This window comes from Delphinus delphis, unplaced genomic scaffold (genome assembly GCF_949987515.2).
Source record: "Delphinus delphis unplaced genomic scaffold, mDelDel1.2 scaffold_46, whole genome shotgun sequence".
NCBI lineage: Eukaryota > Metazoa > Chordata > Mammalia > Artiodactyla > Delphinidae > Delphinus > Delphinus delphis.
The window spans coordinates 1-23,249 of record NW_027192667.1 but is presented as its reverse complement, the minus strand read 5'-3'; positions in this window follow the sequence as shown (position 1 = coordinate 23,249).

Below are 23,249 nucleotides of genomic sequence, written 5' to 3'. Positions count from 1 at the left end.
GATTCAGGTACGATGATTCTAACTGAAATAAGTCACACAGAAAAGAAACATCATAAGATATCACTAATACACAGAATGTAAACTTGGCTACACAGGAACTGAATTCCAAAACAGAACAGGGACTCAAATTTAGAAAACCAACTTATGCTTGCTTAAGGGGAAAGTTGAGTTGGGGTGCTGCATAAAACCAGAGATTGAAATGAGCACAGATAAAGTTCCTTAAGCCAAATATGGAATAGACAAGAGCTACTCCTTGCTCAACGAAATGGACTCAACACCCCATATTAAATGCCTAAGAATGTATCTGACTAGTATGTATCTTAAAACCTATGGATTGCTATGTCTCCAAAAGAGAATCAAGCGTGTGTACAGGGGCATAAACGCAGCAGTGATAGGATTGGAGAGGTTCGGTGAGCAAATGAAGACCCTTTGAAGTCATATTGCATGGTACCCATTCCACGGGTCTCAACTCTCCAGGTTTAAGGTATTCTTCCTTCAGCTAACACATGCATGTGGAACCCAGAGTATGATCAACCGTGTGAACGGGAGACGTGTTCAAATATGTCTCAGTTTTCCTCCCCTGGTACTCGGGTGCAACATTCCAGACGCTTTACTAACACTCTCCCCACTTGGAGATTCAGCGCCTTTAACCTCCTGTTGGGCCCAGTTTGCAATTTCTGCGGAAGATGAACAGGAATAGCGAGAACCAATGAGAGACTAGCTGGAGGTGTCTGGACGGGCAAATTTAACTCTCATTTCCCACCAGGAAGAGGAAATAACCAATGGCTCAGCGTGCCGTGCCGGAACCAGATTAGGGCCTGAAGCCATCCTGCGGTGTTGCGGCCAGGTCACAAGAAAGCGAGTTGAAGAAAGGAGCTCAGGGGCACTGTAATTCAGAAACATGCAGAGTTATAAATGACAGCTATCGTCCAAAAATATACTGAAGTAAGGCTGCCAAGAGGACTTGAAAGCGGGGCAGAATTGCAGGAAACCGATTTCAGGAGGTAGACTGGAATTGCATTGAAAGCATAGGAAAAGAGGCAGAACGTCCACAATGATGCACTTGGCCAAAAAGGGCGTATGCGTTTTTTCCTGAATATATTCAGGAAAAAACGCATACGCACTTTTTGGCCAACCAAGCAAGCTTGCAAAGGAAATCTGCACTACAATGAAGTCTCACTTCCCCCCGGTCAAAAGGGCCATCTGAAAAAAGTGTAAAATCCAGAAAGGCAGAACAGACCATGGAGAACTGGGAGCCTTGTTATGCTGATGGGCGGGATGTAAATTGCCAACAGACACTCAGGAGAAGTGTATGGTGTTTCCTGAAACATCTAAAAAACAAAGCAACAGAGCCTAGGGCACTTCCACTTATGGTCCTATAGCTTAGGGAAATTAAAATCAAAAAGATACAGCCAGCCCAATGTTTGGGACGCCTCTGTTTAGAAGAACCTCGTTTACCGTACAAGTTCAATATCACAGAAAGTGAAAAATGGATAAAGAACTTGTGGTACTTACGTACAATGCAATATCACTCAGCAATGAAATCTGTGTCATCAGGCCCGTAGCAGCATAATGAGTGGATTGAGGTATGGTGATTCTAACTGAAATAAGACACACAGAAAAAGAAACATCATAAGATATTACTAATACACGGAATGTGAACTTGGCTACACATGAACTGAATTACAAAGCAGAACAGGGTCTCAAGTTTAGAAAACCAACATATGCCTGCTTAAGGGGGAAGGTCAGTTGGGGTGCTGCATAAAAGCAGAGTTTGAAATTAGCACAGATACCGTTCCATAAGCCAAATATGTAATAGACAAGACCTACCCCTTGTTCAACGAAATGGATTCAACAATGAGGTATCACCTCACACCTGGTAGAATAGGCATCATAGAAAATCTACAAACAGAAAATGTTGGAAAGGGTGTGGAGAAAAGGAACCCTCTTCCACTATTTTTGGGAATATAAATTGATACAGTCATTATGGAGAACAATATGGAATTTCTTAAGAAACTAACAATAGAATTACCATATGATACAGCAATCCCAGTACTGGACATATACCCAGACAAAACCATAAATCAAAAAGAGTCATTCACCGCAATGTTCATTGCATCACTATTTACAATATCGAGGTAATGGAAGCAACCTAAATGCCCACAGACAGACGAATGCATAAAGCTGTGGTACATATATAAAATGGAATATTACTAAGCCATGAAAAGGAATGAAATTGGGTCATTTGTAGAGACGTCGATGGATCTAGAGACTGTCATACAGAGTGAAGTAAGTCAGAAAGAGAAAAACAAATCTTGTATATTCATGCATATATGTGGAACCTAGAAAAACTGTACAGATTAACCATTTTGCAAGGCATAAATAGAGCAACAGATGTAGACAACAAACGTATGGACAACAAGGGGGGAAAGCTGTTGGGGGGTGGTGGTGGGAGGAGTTGAGAGACTGGGATTGGCATGTATACATTTATATGTATAAAATAGATAACCAATAAGAACCTGCTGTATAAAAATATAAAATAAAATTCAAAATTAAAAAGAAATAAAATTTAAAAAATAAAACAGAAAAAAACAATTATTCCCTGCACATACATGTATTTATATGAATAAATTATTTCCATGCTTATATCTGTAAATACAAAAAAGAGGAATAAAATCTACCTTGAACCAAAAACGAAAAAGAGAAAAAAACACAGAACCCACCAGTTACACAGAGGAAAACCGTATCAGGGCACTTGCTCCAGTTGTAAACAATTCTGAAGTTGGTCAGTGGTGGGGAATCGTCTCCCATTCAGCCAGCAGCCCCCATGCAACAAGCGTCCTCATTGCAAAGCTGGGGCACCGTGCCGAGGCATCTGTGAGTAAACGTGAGCTGAGCCCCAGGCCAGTTGCTGCTGAACTATTCCCACCCGTCCCAGGTAAAACACCTGAATATATACAAGGACTTGAAAGCCTAGAGGAAGGGCCATAGAGCCACACGAGTGACAGCATGCCGGCCGATTTGGTGCCTGCAGGCCAGCCAGGATGGTCCTGGCCCTGGGTGCTCTTCTGGAAGATTTCCATTTCCCTGCCTGAGATACCCGTCCTGTCCCTGCCCCCACTGCTTTTTTCCTTCCTCACCTCTGCCCAGGGAGAAATTCCAGCAGCAGGTATGGGTGACACATCCTCTTCTTTAGCAGGTGGCAGCCTGGCAACTGCTGCAGAAAGTCCAGCAGAGCCCCACTCACACTGGGCCACCCACAAAGCCGTGGCCTCTCACTCCCTCCCACCAGCCCAGCCCCGAGACTGCTGACAGGGCAGAGAAAATGGCGTCCGGCACGGCTGCAGGGGCTCTTGCTGCCTGGAGTGGTATTTATATTGATCTCCACCCAGGCACACCTGGGGAGGGCTGGCCGGCACGGTAAGGCTGCCCAGGTCAGCCAATCATCACCCCTCAGGGGCTCACAGTTGCAGAAAATGGAACTTGCTGAACCGGCCAGGTCCAAGGAACAGGTGTGGGCTCCTGAGAGTCAGGATAGACAAGGGGCTGCAGCTTTGGCTTGTTTTCTAATCATTTTATCTGGCCCATGAGTGGGAGACAACTTCAAGAAAACCCTCTCCTAATGAGAGGAACCCAGGAGTCAGGGAGAGGAGGGGTGGGTGGTGGTTGGAGACAGAGGCCTGGTGCCCCGGGTGCAGTGGAAGTCTCTGGAAGACCAGGTGGAGGGAGGCCTCACGGAGTGATGTCCAGGGTCACAGACCTGTCGCAGCTGCTGTTTGTTAGTTCAAGTCCTGCTCTGAGGTGCTCTGTGTCAGCTCTGAGCGACAGGTGAGCTGGGGGTGCTCTGCAATGAGGGCTATGTGCACGGTTCCTGTGTGCCCAGCCCTGCCACGGTACCTGCAAGGGTAGCTCTGTATCCTGGGAGGGGCCTGACCACGAGAGCCCCGTGGGCTGGGATGGGGGTGGGGTACCTGCCCAGGTGAGCTCCATATTCTGGGATTGGTCTGACCACGAGAGCCCCATGGGCTGCTGGGGACCTGGTAAAGGATGTCAGGACAGTCAGTGAAGCCACCGAGGATATACCTCCAGTTGCTCCTAATTCCTACACCCTGCTGGTCATTCTACCAACCACCAGGACATGGTATTCTGTATTAGTCTTCAATGATGTCTTCTTTTGTATTCCATTAGTCCCAGAGTCACAAGAAATTTTGGCTTGTGAGTGGCAGGACTCAACATACAACTAAAACAATACTTCCGGGCCGTCTGGCCCCAAGGGTGCAAAAATTCCCACACCATCTTTGGGGAAAGCTTAGCTAAAGACCTAAAAGTTCTGCCTCTGGAAAAGGAAACCCTCCTTCAATATGCAGACGACATTCTGATCGCCAGCCCTACTAAGGAGGCCTCTGAACTACCAAGCCAATAAAGGATAGAAGTTGTCCATGTAAAAGCTCAAATATCACAGACTGCGGTGACCTGCCTGGGCTTCATTCTCACAGAAGGTCAGAGAAGCCCATCCCAGGAAAGGGAAGAAACCATTTTCAGCCTTACCCCTTTCTAAAACTAGAAGACAGCTTAGGGGTTCCTGGGGAGGCCAGGGTTTGCTGCTTCTGGATCCCTAACTACAGTCTACTAGCTGGGCCTCTATATGAAACACTGAAAGGAAAAGATGATGATCCTTTTGAATAGAATCCAGAAGTGGCCTTTCAAGAATGGAAAGAGCAGTCAATTCAGACCCTTGCCCTGGAACTCCCTAATTTAGCTAAACCCTTTGACCTTTACATTCCCGGTGAAAGGTGAATCGCCATTGGAGAATTAGTGCAAAAACTGGGACCACTTGAAATGGAGCAATGCAAGAATGCCATCCAGGTAGGATAAACTACGGTCACTAAGGGGCTTGGCCCACTGCCACATCTGGCCAAGATACTGGCGGTATCTAAAAACCTGGAAATCAGCAGCCCAAAAGGCCACCTCCCTCCTAAGGGAAAAGGACCCCACGTGGTGATCCTAACCACCAACCATGCCCTGAAGTTGCAGGGTTCGCTCCGTGGGCACACCGACCTCGAGTGAGGAGGCCCTCCAACTCCAACATCCAGAGAGATAACCGGGGGCAACAGGGCACCATGGCGACTCGTGTGAACATCACTTGACCTGGAGTTTCTCTCATAAAACAACAAGGGTGTGTCCCAAAAGAGTAGACTACTGCTTGCAGGACTTACTGCACCCAGAGGGGAGCTAATAATCTTGGCGGGGGAACAGTATACCACACTGTCACCATAGAAAAGCCTACAGACACCGTGATGATGGTGGCCAATAAGACCGGCTGGACTCCTGTTTACTTCAAAAGGCTGTTGACTCAGTAGCCATCATGGTCCTTGATCACCACTGACCCTGGACTGTCTGGGAGTTGAGCGGGCAGGGCTCTGACACCTGGTGCTGTTTGTACGTTAATTCAGGGGCCTAACTGAAGAAAGCGCAGACTACTGGTCAGAGCATCTAGGCTGGCAGAGACGGTCAGCCTAAGGTGGCCGAACAAATGTGGGGCGGGGTGAAACCGGCCCCCACAGCGTCTCTGCACATCTCTTTCCTGGACCCTTAAAGGTCATTAGAATCTATAACACTTCCAATGCTGGTGCTCAGGTGGACGAGCAGGGAGGCAGGGGTCCTGGGGACAATCAACGTCACCGGGAGGCTGCTGGGGAGAAGCTCTGACCCTCGCCCCAGGGTATGAGGGCTCCCAACTCAGCACTCAGCAGTTACAGAAGAAGGGTCTGCACCCTCAGCACTCCAAGAATGAGGAACGGGACAAAAGGCAGAGGAGGGGTTTGTCCCCAGCAAAGCCCATTAAAAATCCCTGGGAGATAAAAATAGAATCTGGGCAATAAAGTCAAGTCTAACCTTTTTTATCCTTTGTGCTTTGTCTAATTTCACGTGCTCCTAGGGTCCCGCATGCAGAGGTTCCACACCCGGCACTTCAGACCAGATTTCCTAGTGCAGAATGGCTGGGTCGACACCTCAGCTCCTGGGGCCCAGTGCAGACTCCACGATATAGAGCCTGAGCTACAGCCAACCCGGCCCTCGAGAGCTCCGCCGCCTCCCTCCCACTGACTCTGACAGGATCTCTACACAGCAGCCCAGCCCACAGCCCACGGGGTAGTGCATGCTCTCACCTCTCCATTCTCTGATCAAAATATAAAGTTTCCTTTGCTTGTGAACCAAACTCAGTCTCGATCTGTTGGCCCCAATGACACTGGGCAGGGGGACACTTGTTGGGGTCCACTCTGGAGGATCAGTAACAGAAATTGAGACTATTGTAACCTCAATGAACAGATGTGTGAGCCAAACTGTAGTTAACATAGAACAGTGTATAAGGCTCGGGTAAAATAAGATGTTTCTAACACTTCCATTTGATATTTCCATCACTTTTTATAAGCAAGTTCAGTGAAAAGGTTTGTCTTATTTGTCAGGTCAATATTAGAGAAACGAAGTGATTTCTTTCCAAGGATGTACATCTAATAATCTTGGTTAAACCTTCAATCTTGTTTTAAATGCTTTTCCATTGAAAATGATACCTCTCTTTCAGCTCCCCCATTTCTGAGAAGTATAAAATCTTATAATTTATTATTACCAAAGGGGAAAGGTAGGAGGAGGGATAAATTAACAGTTTGGAATTAACACATACACACTGCTATGTATAAAATAGATCATCAACAAGGAACTACTGTATAGCACAGGGAACTACACTCAACATTTTGCAATAACCTATAAGGGGAAATAATCTGAAAAAGAATAGATATTTTTATTGACATCATCTATCAATGACAGTTAAAGTGTAGCCTAAGGGAAGCTGGTGGTGAGTGCTTCTGACCCTGAAGACTTCAATCATCTAAAGTTTGGACTCTGCCTACTTCCCAAGGCCCTTAATGAACATATGTGTAGCCGTAGCTTAAAAACTTCCCCAGTTTGGGTTTCGGGGAGACACTGATTTTGAAAAAGCCCTGGTGTTCTCCTTACATGAATGGGACTCTTCCTACTGCTAAAACATGTCTGTCACACCCAGAGGATGGTATACCGTCTGATCGGGAAGAGTTTGGAAAAGGCATCTCATCTCCTTATCTCCTGGTGCTCGGGTTCACCCCTCCAGCGTCTTTACTAACAGTCTCCCCACTTGGAGATGTCAGCACTGTCAACATCCTGTTGCGTACAGTTTGGAATTTGTCCAGAGGATGAAGCGGAAGGATGAGGAACAATGAGAGACAAGTCCTAGGTGTTCAGACAGGCACATGTCACTCTAATTTCCAATCAGGAAGACGAATTGACCAAAGGCTAGGGTTGCCCATGGAAACAGTATAGGGCTTGAGGAAATCCCGCTGCTTTGTGGCCAGTTCCCATAAACACAAGTTGAACAATGGAACTCAGGGGCAGTAAAATTCACAAAACTGCAGAGTTGAAAATATCCATCACTGAAAAATGTCTTGAGGAGAGTCAGAGAAAAGGACTTGTAAGCAAGGGAGAATGGCAGGAAAGGGATTTGAGGAGGTAGAAAGGACTCGCCATTAAGCACAAGAAAAGGAGCTGAACATTGCCAACATTGCAGTTGGCCAAAAAGGGTGTATGCGTTTTTTTCTGTATATATTCAAGAAAAGGGCATACACTTTTTTAGCCAACCAAACAGGTGGGCACTGGAAGTCAATACTACAAAAGATATCACTTCGCATCAGTCAGAAGAGCCATCCTCATAAAGCGTAAACAACAGAAATGCAGGACAGGGCAACGAGAAGAGGGAGCCCTGTGAGACTTATAGTGGAAATGTATATTACGAACGGCCATTCTGGAGAAGTGTATTGTGTTTACTAAAGCATCTAAAAAATGAGCTACAGAGCATAGGGCACTTGCACTCATGGGCGTATATCTTGGGAAAAACAAAAATCGAGAGGACACAGGCACCCCAATGTTTACCCCCTCTCTGTTTAAAAGATCCTCGACTAGGATATAACTTAAATGTCTCTGGAGGGAAGAAATGGATAGAGATGTGGTACTTAGGTAGAGTGGAATATTATTCAGCCTGGAAATCAATGAAATATGGCCAGTTGTAACAACTCCGGAGGAGTTACGTATGATCATTCTAAGTGACAGAATTCAAAAAGAAAAAGACACATATCATAAGATATCACTTAAAGGTGGAATCCAAAATGGCTACACATGAAATAAATTACAAAACAAAAACATAGTCAAATATGTAGAAAACACGCATAAGGCTGCTAAACGGGAAAGGTGGGGAGGGGTGAGGCATCATCCAGGAGGTTGAAATTAGCAAAGATACCATTCCAAATACCAAACTGATAATCAACAAGGCCTACACGGTAGCTAAAAGAACTGCACTCAGCACACTCAAGTCACCGGAAAAGAATATATACGACTGGTAAGAATCTGAAAAAGAATTTATTGATGTCTCTCTGTACGTGAATCAAGTGGATGTACAGCAGCAAGAAACAGAGCTTTGAAAATCAGCTGTAACCAATATAGTAATAAATTGAAAAAAATAAATGACAGAGAGACAGAGAAAACCTCTTACAACTTTTCCTCAGGGACGGTGATGCAACATGGATTGAACACGTCTAGACCCACAGCAGGATGAGACATAAGGCTGGAAACTGTTTGCGCTAAGAGAAATGTGAGGTTGGGTGAGGAAATGCACACCCTTTAAAGTAATACTACCTGGTACCCATTCAATGGGTCCCAAATCTGCAGGTTCAAGGGATCTTCCTACAGCTAAAACATGCATGGAAAACCCAGAGAACTGTACACCATGTGATCGGGAGATGTGTCTAAAATGCACCTCATTTATCCTCTCCTGGTGCTCCTGTTCACCATTCCAGCCATGTTACTTAGAATCTCCCCACTTGGAGAATCAGCACATTTAAACTTCTGTTTCACACATTTTGCAAATTGTGAGGAGGATGAACGGGAAGAGGGGGAACCAATGAGAGAATAGTTGTAGGGGTTTGGACGGGCACATATCACTCTAATTTCCCATTAAGAATAAGAATTAAAGAAAGGCTCAGCCTGCCTCGCCGGAGCCAAAATAGGGCCTGAAGCAATCCTGCGGGTTTGAGGCCAGCTCACAAAAGAACAACTTAAAAAATGGAGCTCAGGGTCACTGCAATTCACAAACCTGCAGAGTTATAAATGAAAACTAACGTCCAAAAATATGTTGAGGTAAGGCAAGGAAGAGGATCTGAATGCAAGACAGAATTGCAAGAAACAGATTTCAAGAGATAGATTGGACTCGTCTTTAACGCACATGAAAAGCGGCAGAATTTCGACAATGATGCAGTTGGCCCAAAAGGGCGTATGCGTTTTTTCCTGATTATATCCAGGAAAAAACGCATACGCACTTTATGGGCAACGAAGCAAGCAAGCAATGCAAATGTGCACAACAAAGAAGTCTCACTTCCCACCGGTCAAAAGGGCCATCCTAAAAAATTGTAAAAACCAGAAATGCAGGACAGGCCATGGAGAACAGGGAGCCTTTATACGCTGATGGGCAGTGTGTGAACTGCCGAGAGCCACTCTGGAGAAGTGTATGGTGGTTCCTAAATCATCTAAAAAACAGAGCTACAGAGCATAGGACACTTCCAATCATGGGAGTGTATCTAGGGAAGTCTAAAAATCAACAAGACACAAGCACACCACAGTTTAGGGCTACTCTGTTTACAAGAACCTCAACTTCAGTACACCTTAAATATCCCAGGAAAGAGAACAATGGATAAAGAAGATGTGGTACTTATGTACAATGGAATATCTCTTCACCATGAAATCAATGTAATAAGGCTAGTAGAAGGATAAAGAGTGGATTTAGGTCCGATAATACTACTTGAAATAAGTCAAACAGAAAAAGAAACATATCATAAGATATCACCTACAGAGGGAGGGTAAATATGGCTGCACAAGAAATGAATTACAGAACAGAACAGTGTCTCACATTTAGAAAACACACTTATGTCAGCTTAAGGGGAAAGGAGAGGTGGGGTGATGCATAAAAGCAGAGTTTGTAATTAGCACAGATACCATTCAATAAACCAAATAGGTATTAGACAAGATCTACACCTTGCTCAATGAACTGGCCTCAACACACCCTATACACCGCAGAGAAATATATCTGAGTAATAAGAATCTTAAAACCCATGTATTGATATATCTCCATAAGGGAATCAAGTGTGTGCAGAGCGGCACAAACACAGCAGTGAAAATGAGCTAAACCCCATTATAGAAATAAATTTTAAAAACAAAACGCTGAAACAATGAAAGAGAGAAAAATTCTTACAAAATTCGCTCAGGGGCTGTGATGCAACCTGGATTGACCACATATAAACCCACAGCTGGATAAGACATAAGGCTGGACACTTGGGGCTGAGAGGATTGGTGAGCTTTGGTGAGCAACTGCCAAAAGTTTAATGCAATACTTCATGCTACTCAGTCCAAGGGTCCCAACACTCCAGGTTGAAGGGAATCTTCCTACAGCTAAACCATGCTTGGGAAACCCAGCGCCTGGTATACCATATGATCGGGAAAGGTTTCTAAAACGCACCTCATTTTTCCTCTCCTGTGGCTCCGGATCGACATTCCAGCCGCTTTATTAACAACATCCCCACATGGAGTCAATGCCTTTAAGTTCTGGTATTGCACAGTCTGCAGTTACTGCAGAGGATGAATGGGAATAGGGGGAACCAGTGAGAAACTAGCTGTAGCGGTTTCAATGGGCACATGTCACTCTAATGTCACATCAGTAAGAAGAATTAACCAAAGGCACAGCAAGGTGCCCCAGAAGAAAAATAGGGCTTCAAGGAATCCTGTGGTTATGGGGCAAGACCACAAAAATAAGAGCTCAAAAGTGGAGCTAAGGGCCACTGCAATTCAAAAACCTGCAGAGTTATAAAGGCCAACTATTTTCAAAAAATATATTGAGGTAAGGCTATGAAGAGACATTGAAAGCAAGGCAGAATTGCAGGAAACCGATTTCAGGAGGTAGACTGGAATTGCATTGAAAACATATGAAGAGAGTCAGAACCTCGACAATGATGCACTTGGTCAAAAAGGGCGTATGCGTTTTTTCCTGAATATATTCAGGAAAAAACGCATACGCCCTTTTTGGCCAACCAAGCAAGCTTGCAAAGGAAATCTGCACTACAATGAAGTCTCACTTCCACCTGGTCAAAAGGGCCATCTGAAAAAAGTGTAAAATCCATAAAGGCAGGACAGGCCATGGAGAACTGGGAGCATTGTTATGCTGATGGGCGGGATGTAAATTGCCAACAGACACTCGGGAGAAGTGTATGGTGTTTCCTGAAACATCTAAAACACAAAGCAACAGAACCTAGGGCACTTCCACTTATGGTCCTATAGCTTAGGGAAATTAAAATCAAAAAGACACAGCCACCCCAATGTTTGGGACGCCTCTGTTTACAAGAACCTCGTTTACCATACAAGTTCAATATCACAGAAAGTGAAAAATGGATAAAGAACTTGTGGTACTTACGTACAATGCAGTATCACTCAGCAATGAAATCTATGTCATCAGGCCCGTAGCAGCATAATGAGTGGATTCAGGTATGATGATTCTAACTGAAATAAGTCACACTGAAAAAGAAACATCATAAGATATCACTAATACACGGAATGTAAACTTGGCTACACAGGAACTGAATTACAAAACAGAACAGGGTCTCAAATTTAGAAAACCAACTTATGCTTGCTTAAGGGTAAAGGTGAGTTGGGGTGCTGCATAAAACCAGAGATTGAAATGAGCACAGAAAAAGTTCCTTAAGCCAAATATGGAATAGACAAGAGCTACTCCTTGCTCAACAAAATGGACTCAACACCCCATATTAAATGCCTAAGAATGTACCTGACTAGTAAGTATCTTAAAACCTATGGATTGCTATGTCTCCAAAAGAGAATCAAGCGTGTGTACAGGGGCATAAACGCAGCAGTGATAGGATTGGAGAGGTTCGGTGAGCAAATGAAGACCCTTTGAAGTCATAATGCATGGTACCCATTCCACGGGTCTCAACTCTCCATGTTTAAGGTATTCTTCCTTCAGCTAAAACATGCATGCGGAACCCAGAGTATGATCAACTGTGTGAACGGGAGACGTGTTCAAATATGTCTCAGTTTTCGTACCCTGGTACTCGGGTGCAACATTCCAGGCGCTTTACTAACACTCTCCCGACTTGGAGAGTCAGTCCCTTTAACCTCCTGTTTGGCCCAGTTTGCAAATTCTGCGGAAGATAAACAGGAATAGGGAGAACCAATGAGAGACTAGCTGGAGGTGTCTGGACGGGCAAATTTAACTCTCATTTCCCACCAGGAAGAGAAATTAACCAAAGGCTCAGCGTGCCGTGCCGGAACCAGATTAGGGCCTGAAGCCATCCTGCGGTGTTGCGGCCAGCTCACAAGAAAGCGAGTTGAAGAAAGGAGCTCAGGGGCACTGTAATTGACAAACCTGCAGAGTTATAAATGACAGACTATCGTCCAAAAATATACTGAAGTAAGGCTGCCAAGAGGACTTGAAAGCGGGGCAGAATTGCAGGAAACCGATTTCAGGAGGTAGACTGGAATTGCATTGAAAGCATAGGAAAAGAGGCAGAACGTCCACAATGATGCACTTGGCCAAAAAGGGCGTATGTGTTTTTTCCTGAATATATTCAGGAAAAAACGCATACGCCCTTTTTGGCCAACCAAGCAAGCTTGCAAAGGAAATCTGCACTACAATGAAGTCTCACTTCACCCCGGTCAAAAGGGCCATCTGAAAAAAGTGTAAAATCCAGAAAGGCAGGACAGGCCATGGAGAACTGGGAGCCTTGTTATGCTGATGGGCGGGATGTAAATTGCCAACAGACACTCGGGAGAAGTGTATGGTGTTTCCTGAAACATCTAAAAAACAAAGCAACAGAGCCTAGGGCACTTCCACTTATGGTCCTATAGCTTAGGGAAATTAAAATCAAAAAGCCACAGCCACCCCAAACTTTGGGACGCCTCTGTTTACAAGAACCTCGTTTACAATACAAGTTCAACATCGCAGAAAGTGAAAAATGGATAAAGAAGTTGTGGTACTTACATACAATGCAGTATCACTCAGCAATGAAATCTATGTCATCAGGCCCGTAGCTGCACAATGAGTGGATTCATGTATGATGTTTCTAACTGAAATAAGTCACACAGAAAAAGAAACATCATAAGATATCAGTAATACACGGAATGGAAACTTGGCTACACAGGAACTGAATTCCAAAACAGAACAGGGTCTCAAATTTAGAAAACCAACTTATGCTTGCTTAAGGGTAAAGGTGAGTTGGGGTGCTGCATAAAACCAGAGATCGAAATGAGCACAGATAAAGTTCCTTAAGCCAAATATGGAATAGACAAGAGCTACTCCTTGCTCAACAAAATGGACTCAACACCCCATATTAAACGCCTAAGAATGTACCTGACTAGTAAGTATCTTAAAACCTATGGATTGCTATGTCTCCGAAAGAGAATCAAGCATGTGTACAGGGGCATAAACGCAGCAGTGATAGGATTGGAGAGGTTCGGTGAGCAAATGAAGACCCTTTGAAGTCATATTGTATGGTACCCATTCCACGGGTCTCAACTCTCCAGGTTTAAGGTATTCTTCCTTCAGCTAAAACATGCATGTGGAACCCAGAGTATGATCAACCATGTGAACGGGAGACGTGTTCAAATATGTCTCAGTTTTCATACCCTGGTACTCGGGTGCAACATTCCAGACACTTTACTAACACTCTCCCCACTTGGAGTGTCAGCGTCTTTAACCTCCTGTTTGGCCCAGTTTGCAATTTCTGCGGAAGATGAACAGGAATAGGGAGAACCAATGAGAGACTAGCTGGAGGTGTCTGGACGGGCAAATTTAACTCTCATTTCCCACCAGGAAGAGGAAATAACCAAAGGCTCAGTGTGCCGTGCCGGAACCAGATTAGGGCCTGAAGCCATCCTGCGGTGTTGCAGCCAGCTCAAAAGAAAGCGAGTTGAAGAAAGGAACTCAGGGGCCCTGTAATTGACAAACCTGCAGAGTTATAAATGACAGCTATCGTCCAAAAATATACTGAAGTAAGGCTGCCAAGAGGACTTGAAAGCGGGGCAGAATTGCAGGAAACCGATTTCAGGAGGTAGACTGGAATTGCATTGAAAGCATAGGAAAAGAGGCAGAACGTCCACAATGATGCACTTGGCCAAAAAGGGCGTATGCGTTTTTTCCTGAATATATTCAGGAAAAAACGCATACGCCCTTTTTGGCCAACCAAGCAAGCTTGCAAAGCAAATCTGCACTACAATGAAGTCCCACTTTCCCCCAGTCAAAAGGGCCATCTGAAAAAAGTGTAAAATCCAGAAAGGCAGGACAGGCCATGGAGAACTGGGAGCCTTGTTATGCTGATGGGCGGGATGAAAATTGCCAACAGACACTCGGCAGAAGTGTATGGTGTTTCCTGAAACATCTAAAAAACAAAGCAACAGAGCCTAGGGCACTTCCACTTATGGTCCTATAGCTTAGGGAAATTAAAATAAAAAAGACACAGCCACCCCAAAGTTTGGAACGGCTCTGCTTACAAGAACCTCGTTTACAGTACAAGTTCACCATCGCAGAAAGTGAAAAATGGATAAAGAAGTTGTGGAATTTACTTACAAAGCAATATCACTCAGCAATGAAATCTATGTCATCAGGCCCTTAGCAGCATAATGAGTGGATTCAGGTACAATGATTCTAACTGAAATAAGTCACACAGAAAAAGAAACATCATAAGATATCACTAACACACGGAATGTAAACTTGGCTACACAGGAACTGAATTCCAAAACAGAACAGGGTCTCAAATTTAGAAAACTACCTTATGCTTGTTTAAGGGGAAAGGTGAGTTGGGGTGCTGCATAAAACCAGAGATTGAAATGAGCACAGATAAAGTTCCTTAAGCCAAATATGGAATAGACAAGAGCTACTCCTTGCTCAACGAAATGGACTCAACACCCCATATTAAACGCCTAAGAATGTACCTGACTAGTAAGTATCTTAAAACCTATGGATTGCTATGTCTCCAAAAGAGAATCAAGCGTGTGTACAGGGTCATAAACGCAGCAGTGATAGGATTGGAGAGGTTCGGTGAGCAAATGAAGACCCTTTGAAGTCATATTGCATGGTACCCATTCCACGGGTCTCAACTCTCCAGGTTTAAGGTATTCTTCCTTCAGCTAAAACATGCATGTGGAACCCAGAGTATGATCAACCATGTGAACGGGAGACGTGTTCAAATAAGTCTCAGTTTTTCTCCCCTGGTACTCGGGTGCAACATTCCAGACGCTTAACTAACACTCTCCCCACTTGGAGTGTAAGCGCCTTTAACCTCCTGTTTGGCCCAGTTTGCAATTTCTGCGGAAGATGAACAGGAATAGGGAGAACCAATGAGAGACTAGCTGGAGGTGTCTGGACGGGCAAATTTAACTCTCATTTCCCACCAAGAAGAGGAAATAACCAAAGGCTCAGCGTGCCGTGCCGGAACCAGATTAGGGCCTGAAGCCATCCTGCGGTGTTGCGGCCATCTCAAAAGAAAGCGAGTTGAAGAAAGGAGCTCAGGGGCACTGTAATTCACAAACCTGCAGAGTTATAAATGACAGCTATTGTCCAAAAATATACTGAAATAAGGCTGCCAAGAGGACTTGAAAGCGGGGCAGAATTGCAGGAAACCGATTTCAGGGGGTAGACTGGAATTGCATTGAAAGCATAGGAAAAGAGGCAGAAAGTCCACAATGATGCACTTGGCCAAAAAGGGCGTATGCGTTTTTTCCTGAATATATTCAGGAAAAAACGCATACGCCCTTTTTGGCCAACCAAGCAAGCTTGCAAAGGAAATCTGCACTACAATGAAGTCTCACTTCCCCCCGGTCAAAAGGGCCATCTGAAAAAAGTGTAAAATCCAGAAAGGCAGGACAGGCCATGGAGAACTGGGAGCCTTGTTATGCTGATGGGCGGGATGTAAATTGCCAACAGACACTTGGGAGAAGTGTATGGTGTTTCCTGAAACATCTAAAAAACAAAGCAGCAGAGCCTAGGGCACTTCCACTTATGGTCCTATAGCTTAGGGAAATTAAAATCAAAAAGACACAGCCACCCCAAAGTTTGGAACGGCTCTGTTTACAAGAACCTCGTTTACATTACAAGTTCAACATCGCAGAAAGTGAAAAATGGATAAAGAAGTTGTGGTATTTACTTACAAAGCAATATCACTCAGCAATGAAATCTATGTCATCAGGCCCGTAGCAGCATAATGAGTGGATTCAGGTACGATGATTCTAACTGAAATAAGTCACACTGAAAAAGAAACATCATAAGATATCACTAATACACGGAATGTAAACTTGGCTACACAGGAACTGAATTACAAAACAGAACAGGGTCTCAAATTTAGAAAACCAACTTATGCTTGCTTAAGGGTAAAGGTGAGTTGGGGTGCTGCATAAAACCAGAGATTGAAATGAGCACAGAAAAAGTTCCTTAAGCCAAATATGGAATAGACAAGAGCTACTCCTTGCTCAACAAAATGGACTCAACACCCCATATTAAATGCCTAAGAATGTACCTGACTAGGAAGTATCTTAAAACCTATGGATTGCTATGTCTCCAAAAGAGAATCAAGCGTGTGTACAGGGGCATAAACGCAGCAGTGATAGGATTGGAGAGGTTCGGTGAGCAAATGAAGACCCTTTGAAGTCATATTGCATGGTACCCATTCCACGGGTCTCAACTCTCCATGTTTAAGGTATTCTTCCTTCAGCTAAAACATGCATGCGGAACCCAGAGTATGATCAACCGTGTGAACGGGAGACGTGTTCAAATATGTCTCAGTTTTTGTACCCTGGTACTCGGGTGCAACATTCCAGGCGCTTTACTAACACTCTCCCGACTTGGAGAGTCAGTCCCTTTAACCTCCTGTTTGTCCCAGTTTGCAAATTCTGCGGAAGATAAACAGGAATAGGGAGAACCAATGAGAGACTAGCTGGAGGTGTCTGGACGGGCAAATTTAACTCTCATTTCCCACCAGGAAGAGAAATTAACCAAAGGCTCAGCGTGCCGTGCCGGAACCAGATTAGGGCCTGAAGCCATCCTGCGGTGTTGCGGCCAGCTCACAAGAAAGCGAGTTGAAGAAAGGAGCTCAGGGGCACTGTAATTGACAAACCTGCAGAGTTATAAATGACAGACTATCGTCCAAAAATATACTGAAGTAAGGCTGCCAAGAGGACTTGAAAGCGGGGCAGAATTGCAGGAAACCGATTTCAGGAGGTAGACTGGAATTGCATTGAAAGCATAGGAAAAGAGGCAGAACGTCCACAATGATGCACTTGGCCAAAAAGGGCGTATGTGTTTTTTCCTGAATATATTCAGGAAAAAACGCATACGCCCTTTTTGGCCAACCAAGCAAGCTTGCAAAGGAAATCTGCACTACAATGAAGTCTCACTTCACCCCGGTCAAAAGGGCCATCTGAAAAAAGTGTAAAATCCAGAAAGGCAGGACAGGCCATGGAGAACTGGGAGCCTTGTTATGCTGATGGGCGGGATGTAAATTGCCAACAGACACTCGGGAGAAGTGTATGGTGTTTCCTGAAACATCTAAAAAACAAAGCAACAGAGCCTAGGGCACTTCCACTTATGGTCCTATAGCTTAGGGAAATTAAAATCAAAAAGCCACAGCCACCCCAAAGTTTGGGACGCCTCTGTTTACAAGAACCTCGTTTACAATACAAGTTCAACATCGCAGAAAGTGAAAAATGGATAAAGAAGTTGTGGTACTTACATACAATGCAGTATCACTCAGCAATGAAATCTATGTCATCAGGCCCGTAGCAGCACAATGAGTGGATTCATGTATGATGTTTCTAACTGAAATAAGTCACACAGAAAAAGAAACATCATAAGATATCAGTAATACACGGAATGGAAACTTGGCTACACAGGAACTGAATTCCAAAACAGAACAGGGTCTCAAATTTAGAAAACCAACTTATGCTTGCTTAAGGGTAAAGGTGAGTTGGGGTGCTGCATAAAACCAGAGATCGAAATGAGCACAGATAAAGTTCCTTAAGCCAAATATGGAATAGACAAGAGCTACTCCTTGCTCAACAAAATGGACTCAACACCCCATATTAAACGCCTAAGAATGTACCTGACTAGTAAGTATCTTAAAACCTATGGATTGCTATGTCTCCGAAAGAGAATCAAGCATGTGTACAGGGGCATAAACGCAGCAGTGATAGGATTGGAGAGGTTCGGTGAGCAAATGAAGACCCTTTGAAGTCATATTGTATGGTACCCATTCCACGGGTCTCAACTCTCCAGGTTTAAGGTATTCTTCCTTCAGCTAAAACATGCATGTGGAACCCAGAGTATGATCAACCATGTGAACGGGAGACGTGTTCAAATATGTCTCAGTTTTCATACCCTGGTACTCGGGTGCAACATTCCAGACACTTTACTAACACTCTCCCCACTTGGAGTGTCAGCGTCTTTAACCTCCTGTTTGGCCCAGTTTGCAATTTCTGCGGAAGATGAACAGGAATAGGGAGAACCAATGAGAGACTAGCTGGAGGTGTCTGGACGGGCAAATTTAACTCTCATTTCCCACCAGGAAGAGGAAATAACCAAAGGCTCAGCGTGCCGTGCCGGAACCAGATTAGGGCCTGAAGCCATCCTGCGGTGTTGCAGCCAGCTCAAAAGAAAGCGAGTTGAAGAAAGGAACTCAGGGGCCATGTAATTGACAAACCTGCAGAGTTATAAATGACAGCTATCGTCCAAAAATATACTGAAGTAAGGCTGCCAAGAGGACTTGAAAGCGGGGCAGAATTGCAGGAAACCGATTTCAGGAGGTAGACTGGAATTGCATTGAAAGCATAGGAAAAGAGGCAGAACGTCCACAATGATGCACTTGGCCAAAAAGGGCGTATGCGTTTTTTCCTGAATATATTCAGGAAAAAACGCATACGCCCTTTTTGGCCAACCAAGCAAGCTTGCAAAGCAAATCTGCACTACAATGAAGTCCCACTTTCCCCCTGTCAAAAGGGCCATCTGAAAAAAGTGTAAAATCCAGAAAGGCAGGACAGGCCATGGAGAACTGGGAGCCTTGTTATGCTGATGGGCGGGATGAAAATTGCCAACAGACACTCGGCAGAAGTGTATGGTGTTTCCTGAAACATCTAAAAAACAAAGCAACAGAGCCTAGGGCACTTCCACTTATGGTCCTATAGCTTAGGGAAATTAAAATAAAAAAGACACAGCCACCCCAAAGTTTGGAACGGCTCTGCTTACAAGAACCTCGTTTACAGTACAAGTTCACCATCGCAGAAAGTGAAAAATGGATAAAGAAGTTGTGGAATTTACTTACAAAGCAATATCACTCAGCAATGAAATCTATGTCATCAGGCCCTTAGCAGCATAATGAGTGGATTCAGGTACAATGATTCTAACTGAAATAAGTCACACAGAAAAAGAAACATCATAAGATATCAGTAACACACGGAATGTAAACTTGGCTACACAGGAACTGAATTCCAAAACAGAACAGGGTCTCAAATTTAGAAAACCAACTTATGCTTGCTTAAGGGGAAAGTTGAGTTGCGGTGCTGCATAAAACCAGAGATTGAAATGAGCACAGATAAAGTTCCTTAAGCCAAATATGATATAGACAAGAGCTACTCCTTGCTCAACGAAATGGACTCAACACCCCATATTAAACGCCTAAGAATGTACCTGACTAGTAAGTATCTTAAAACCTATGGATTGCTATGTCTCCAAAAGAGAATCAAGCGTGTGTACAGGGGCATAAACGCAGCAGTGATAGGATTGGAGAGGTTCGGTGAGCAAATGAAGACCCTTTGAAGTCATATTGCATGGTACCCATTCCACGGGTCTCAACTCTCAAGGTTTAAGGTATTCTTCCTTCAGCTAAAACATGCATGTGACCTAGAGTATGATCAACCATGTGATCGGGAGACGTGTTCAAATATGTCTCAGTTTTCCTCCCCTGGTACTCGGGTGCAACATTCCAGACGCTTTACTAACACTCTCCCCACTTGGAGAGTCAGTGCCTTTAACCTCCTGTTTGGCCCAGTCTGCAATTTCTGCGGAAGATGAACAGGAATAGCGAGAACCAATGAGAGACTAGCTGGAGGTGGCTGGATGGGCAAATTTAACTCTCATTTCCCACCAGGAAGAGGAATTAACCAAAGGCTCAGCGTGCCGTGCTGGAACCAGATTAAGGCCTGAAGCCATCCTGCGGTGTTGCGGCCAGGTCACAAGAAAGCGAGTTGAAGAAAGGAGCTCAGGGGCACTGTAATTCACAAACCTGCAGAGTTATAAATGACAGCTATCGTCCAAAAATATACTGAAGTAAGGCTGCCAAGAGGACTTGAAAGCGGGGCAGAATTGCAGGAAACCGATTTCAGGAGGTAGACAGGAATTGCATTGAAAGCATAGGCAAACAGACAAAGCGTCCTCAATGATGCACTTGGCCAAAAAGGGCGTATGCGTTTTTTCCTGAATATATTCAGGAAAAAACGCATACGCCCTTTTTGGCCAACCAAGCAAGCTTGCAAAGGAAATCTGCACTACAATGAAGTCTCACTTCTCCCCGGTCAAACGGGCCATCTGAAAAGAGTGTAAAATCCAGAAAGCCAGGACAGGCCATGGAGAACTGGGAGCCTTGTTATGCTGATGGGCGGGATGTAAATTGCCAACAGACACTTGGGAGAAGTGTATGGTGTTTCCTGAAACATCTAAAAAACAAAGCAACAGAGCCTAGGACACTTCCACTTATGGTCCTATAGCTTAGGGAAATTAAAATCAAAAAGACACAGCCACCCCAAAGTTTGGGACGCCTCTGTTTACAAGAACCTCGTTTACAGTACAAGTTCAATATCACAGAAAGTGAAAAATGGATAAAGAACTTGTGGTACTTACGTACAATGCAGTATCACTCAGCAATGAAATCTATGTCATCAGGCCCGTAGCAGCATAATGAGTGGATTCAGGTACGATGATTCTAACTGAAATAAGTCACACAGAAAAAGAAACATCATAAGATATCACTAATAAACGGAATGTAAACTTGGCTACACAGGAACTGAATTCCAAAACAGAACAGGGTCTCAAATTTAGAAAAGCACCTTATGCTTGCTTAAGGGGAAAGGTGAGTTGGGGTGCTGCATAAAACCAGAGATTGAAATGAGCACAGATAAAGTTCCTTAAGCCAAATATGGAATAGACAAGAGCTACTCCTTGCTCAACGAAATGGACTCAACGCCGCATATTAAACGCCTAAGAATGTGCCTGACTAGTAAGTATCTTAAAACCTATGGATTGCTATGTCTCCGAAAGAGAATCAAGCATGTGTACAGGGGCATAAACGCAGCAGTGATAGGATTGGAGAGGTTCGGTGAGCAAATGAAGACCCTTTGAAGTCATATTCAATGGTACCCATTCCACAGGTTTCAACTACCCAGGTATAAGGTATTCTTCCTTTAGCTAAAACATGCATGTGGAACCTGGAGTATGATCAACCATGTGATCGGGAGACGTGTTCAAATATGTCTCAGTTTTCCTCCCCTGGTACTCGGGTGCAACATTCCAGACGCTTTACTAACACTCTCCCCACTTGGAGAGTCAGCGCCTTTAACCTCCTGTTTGGCCCAGTTTGCAATTTCTGCGGAAGATGAACAGGAATAGGGAGAACCAATAAGAGACTAGCTGGAGGTGCCTGGACACGCAAATTTAACTCTCATTTCCCACCAGGAAGAGGAAATAACCAAAGGCTCAGCGTGCCGTGCCGGAACCAGATTAGGGCCTGAAGCCATCCTGCGGTGTTGCGGACAGCTCACAAGAAAGCGAGTTGAAGAAAGGAGCTCAGGGGCACTGTAATTCACAAACCTGCAGAGTTATAAATGACAGCTATCGTCCAAAAATATACTGAAGTAAGGCTGCCAAGAGGACTTGAAAGCGGGGCAGAATTGCAGGAAACCGATTTCAGGAGGTAGACTGGAATTGCATTGAAAGCATAGGAAAAGAGGCAGAGCGTCCACAATGATGCACTTGGCCAAAAAGGGCGTATGCGTTTTTTCCTGAATATATTCAGGAAAAAACGCATACGCCCTTTTTGGCCAACCAAGCAAGCTTGCAAAGGAAATCTGCACTACAATGAAGTCTCACTTCCTCCTGGTCAAACGGGCCATCTGAAAAAAGTGTAAAATCCAGAAAGGCAGGACAGGCCATGGAGAACTGGGAGCCTTGTTATGCTGATGGGCGGGATGCACATTGCCAACAGACACTCGGGAGAAGAGTATGGTGTTTCCTGAAACATCTAAAAAACAAAGCAACAGAGCCTAGGGCACTTCCACTTATGGTCCTATAGATTAGGGAAATTAAAATCAAAAAGACACAGCCACCCCAAAGTTTGGGACGCCTCTGTTTAAAAGAACCTCGTTTACCGTACAAGTTCAATATCACAGAAAATGAAAAATGGATAAAGAACTTGTGGTACTTACGTACAATGCAGTATCACTCAGCAATGAAATCTATGTCATCAGGCCCGTAGCAGCATAATGAGTGGATTCAGGTACGATGATCCTAACTGAAATAAGTCACACAGAAAAAGAAACATCATAAGATATCACTAATACATGGAATGTAAACTTGGCTACACAGAAATTGAATTCCAAAACAGAACAGGGTCTCAAATTTAGAAAACCAACTTATGCTTGCTTAAGGGGAAAGGTGAGTTGGGGTGCTGCATAAAACCAGAGATTAAAATGAGCACAGATAAAGTTCCTTAAGCCAAATATGGAATAGACAAGAGCTACTCCTTGCTCAACGAAATGGACTCAACACCCCATATTAAACGCCTAAGAATGTACCTGACTAGTAAGTATCTTAAAACCTATGGATTGCTATGTCTCCAAAAGAGAATCAAGCGTGTGTACAGGGGCATAAACGCAGCAGTGATAGGATTGGAGAGGTTCGGTGAGCAAATGAAGACCCTTTGAAGTCATATTGCATGGTACCCATTCCAAGGGTCTCAACTCTCCAGGTTTAAGGTATTCTTCCTTCAGCTAAAACATGCATGTGGAACCCAGAGTATGATCAACCGTGTGATCGGGAGACGTGTTCAAATATGTCTCAGTTTTGGTCCCCTGGTACT